Source organism: Tachyglossus aculeatus, chromosome 1 (genome assembly GCF_015852505.1).
Source record: "Tachyglossus aculeatus isolate mTacAcu1 chromosome 1, mTacAcu1.pri, whole genome shotgun sequence".
Taxonomy (NCBI): Eukaryota; Metazoa; Chordata; class Mammalia; order Monotremata; family Tachyglossidae; genus Tachyglossus; species Tachyglossus aculeatus.
Genome location: NC_052066.1, coordinates 114,112,083 through 114,116,281, shown reverse-complemented (window position 1 = coordinate 114,116,281; position 4,199 = coordinate 114,112,083). Strand labels below are relative to the sequence as shown.

The 4,199-nt window shown below is 41.4% G+C and overlaps 1 non-coding gene across 1 annotated transcript; it reads left to right on the top strand.

Moving 5' to 3' along the window:
• The first annotated feature begins 3,794 nt into the window (after positions 1-3,794).
• On the top strand, positions 3,795-3,932 carry LOC119937402. Its single transcript, XR_005454076.1, has one exon. It is a non-coding gene; the product is annotated as a small nucleolar RNA SNORA7 (small nucleolar RNA).
• The last annotated feature ends 267 nt before the right edge of the window (positions 3,933-4,199 follow it).

The window sequence follows — 4,199 nt, the reverse complement described above, 5'->3', positions numbered from 1 at the left end:
AGGAGAAAGGAGTGGATATTAAATAAGTTAGATCCATGCAGAAGCACTTAATTCCTTTGTAAACATAATGACATTTTACTGAATGAGATGCTTTCTTTGTAAATGAGTTTTCTTTTTTTCTCCTTACATGTAATGCAATTTAAATTGATCAGATTAATTAATGACACAGAATTACTGCGCTCATTGTCTGAGAACACACTGAATTAGTTCCTCAAAGGAAATTGCTTTACTGATGGCTATACTGATAGCAATATGAATTCCATTTCCCTCTCAGAAACGAAAAAAAAAAGCAAGCAGGTTCTTCTGAGCTTGGTTTATTTCACTCCCAACTATCTTCTTTGTAAAACCTCCACCTCTGGCTTCCTCCCCTTGTTTTACCCACCCTACTAGAGAAGCAGCGTGGCTCAGTGGAAAAAGCATGGGCTTTGGAGTCAGAGGTCATGGGTTCAAATCCCGGCTCTGCCAATGTCAGCTGTATGACTTTGGGCAAGTCACTTAACTTCTCTGTGCCTCAGTTACCTCATCTGTAAAATGGGGATCAAGACTGTGAGTCCCACGTGGGACAACCTGATCATCTTGTAACCTCTCCAGAGCTTAGAACAGTGCTTTGCACATAGTAAGCGCTTAATAAATGCTATCATTATTATTATTATTCCTCCTTCCTCCCCTCCTCCCACTTTCATTCATTGAATCCAGGTAGAAAAATCCAGGTTCACTTGTAGGTACACAATTATGAATACACATTGTTACTCAAAGACAGAAGAAAGAAGTAAAAGACCCTTGGTTGAATTTAAAGTAGAAGAATGTGTTCAACCGATAAATGTCCTCTGCTAGAATGTCAGGGCATTTACCAAAGACAGTAAGCGCTCAATAAATACGATTGAATGAATGAATGAACTGAAACCCCTCTCAGGGTCGCACCTGGAGAGTCCCACAGTCCCGCGGGAGAGTCAAGCAGAGGCATATCTATTCCATTCCTAGCTTGAGCAGTGGCTAGCAAGTGGAAGGCAATCTACAAGTCAAAACTCACCTGTGCTGGGCAGCAGTAGCAGGGGAGAGAGTTGAGGGTGGAGATTAAGATTTATTGTGCGGAAGGAGGCAATGGTGAACCACTTCTGTATTTTTACCAAGAAAGATCTGTGGATACACTACCAGAACGATTGCAGATATAGAGCGGGGCGTTCTGGGAGAGAGATGTCCATGGTGTCACTATGGATTGGAAACAACTCAACAGCATAAGATAGGACCACCAGAAAATATTGTATCACGATCAAAAACAATTGATCTGAAGTATTGTACAGATATCATTTCTCCATGTCCATTTAAACACCCATCAGTCTCCTTTCTAAATTTACAGTTTTATGATTTATTAATATTTCTGCTACTAAACCTATTTTTCTAATTAACATACACCAGATCTTTCAGAATCAGTAGGCTGCAACAAATTGCAAAATAATTTAAGGTTCATGAAACCAAACCTCTCTACTCTAGAACTGCAGGCTACATAGTTGGAGCTGGCGCTACTCACCGATGGCTATGACACTGCCTGGTAGTGATGGTGAAAAGCAGAGACAGGGAGGAAGGGTCTGGTGGCCCTAGATGGTCCGCCTCCCACAGAGGCAGGGAAAGAAAGAGGATGATGGAAAACCCACAGATAACAATAATAATTATGGTACTTGTTAAGCGCTTACTATACGCCAAGCACTGTTCTAAGCGCTGGGGTGGATACAGGGTAATCAGGTTGTCCCACATGGGGCTCACACTTTTAATCTCCATTTTACAGATGAGGGAACAGAGGCACAGAGAAGTGAAGTGACTTGCCTAAGGTCACAAAGCAGAAAAATGGTATAGTCAGGATTAGAACCCACGTCCTCCGACTCCCACACCTGTGCTCTTTCCACTAAGCCACAGTGCTTCTCTCTAAGATCCAGGCCCAGGACAGGGGCCATGTCCTGCTGGCAGAGGAAAAGATGTTGCCACCTGTCTGCTGTGTGACCTTGGGCAAGTCACTTACCTTCTCTGTGCCTCAGTTACCTCATCTGTAAAATGGAGATCGAGACTGTGAGCTCCATGTGAGACAGGGACTGTGTGTCCAACCCGATCAGATTGTATCCATCCCAGTGCTTAGTAAAATGCCTGGGACACAGTAAGCACTTAACAAATACCATAATAATAATTATTATTATTATTATATGTAACTGTCATGATTGACTGATTGATTTTGACTCCACATTCAAAACCGTACCAACTCTAAGGTGCAGGATAGCTAGCTACAACTGCCTTTCCTGATGAATCAATCATTTAATCAGTGGTATTCATTCAGCACTTAACTGTGTGCAGAGCACTGTACTAAACACTAAGGAGAGTACACTGCAATAGATTTGGTAGTTGGCAACCATTCCTCTCCAGCCTCTATGTACTGGTTTACCTTGGGATAAGATATCAAACAATAATGCAGGTATCCTCAGGTTGTATGTATCACTCTGAATCCACAGGGGTAAAGAAAGGGGAAGGTTAAGGTCTCAATTTTTTTCAAAGGTCCTTCCTTGATTAATCTCTCTTTTCCCTGGCTCCCTCTGCCCTTCTGTCTTGTCTCTTCATTTGTATTTGTCCCCTTTGGGCATTTCTCATTCACCCCTCCTTCAGCCCCACAGCAATTGTGTACATATCTATAAATTATTTATGTTCATGTCTGTCTCCCGCTCTAGATAGTAAACTCACTGTGGGCAACTCACTCCCAAGTGCTTAGTACCTTTTAGACTGTGAGTCCACTGTTGGGTAGGGACTGTCTCTATATGTTGCCAACTTGTACTTCCCAAGCGCTTAGTACAGTGCTCTGCACACAGTAAGCGCTCAATAAATACGATTGATGATGATGATGATAGTACAGTCCTCTGCAAACAGTAAGAGCTCAATAAATGAATGGATTGATTAATTCATTAACTGATTTGGAGGATTGAAACCCTTGGCTTTACCCACAAAGCTCCTTCTCACCCTCATAATTCCTAGCCTATTGGAGCTATCTTCCCTTTCACCCTTGTGGATCTGTCAATCATTCAGTGGTACTTATTGACTATTTACTCTGTAAAGGGCACAGTACTAAGTGCTGTAAAAGAATATACAAATGAGAATAAGACACAGACCCTGTCCCTTCAGGAATTAACACTTTATGAGATATAATTAGAGTGAGATACAGTTAGAATGATAGTTTGGGAGGAGCAAAGAGGATGAATATAAAGGAATTCAATATTATGTTTTCAGAGGTTCTAGAAGAGATTTCTGTTTATAATATGTAAAACTCAGGGACAATGTACCCTAAGATGAGGACACATTTTCAAGAAACAAAACCTGTCTTTATCCTGGACTGCACCTATATCATCTTGGTAGTTTCTTTGATCTAGAAAGTGTTTATGCCAGACATCAAGGTCAAAGAGCTTGAGGCAGATACTGAAATCTAAACTTGAACGCTCCAAATATGTTCTTGTTTCAACTCATTTTAATAAGCTATTTTCATATCATGGAGTGAGAAATCACACCATCAAAGGAGCTTCAGTTTGAAAGATTGAGAAAATTCTTAGAAATTTTCATATCCAAATTGTGATCAATAAAGATAGTCATACAACTGAAAATATTCAAACTCTTGTTGCTTCTGATGGTGTGATTTCTCACTCCACCAAATGAAAATAGTTTATTAAAATGAGCTGGAACAGGAACATTTTTGGATTTTCAAGCAACTCATTTTAAGGCTGTTTCCCTGGCTAGATTGTGAATTCCTTGAGGGGAGGGAGCGGCATCCCCTCGCAGGATTGCACCTGGAGAGTTTCCAGTACTCTACCAGCCTCAGCTATGGGAAGGAGAGTCATGCAGAGGCCTATCCATTCCATTCCTAGTTTGGGCAGTGGCTGGAGAGTGGAAAGCAATCTGCTACAAGTCAAAACTCACCCATGCTGGGCAGCAGTGGCACGGGAGAAACTTGAGGGCAGAAACTCAAGTTTACTGCGCAGAAGGCAGCAATGGTAAACCACTTCCATATTTTTACCAAGAAAACTCTATGGATACACTACCAGAATCATTGCAGATGGAGGTGGGGAGTTCTGGGAGAGATATGTCCATCAAGTCTCTGTGGGACTGAAATGACTCAACAGCATAAGGTAAGACAAGACAAGGGAGCATATTATAAGCATATTATAAGTCTGTCT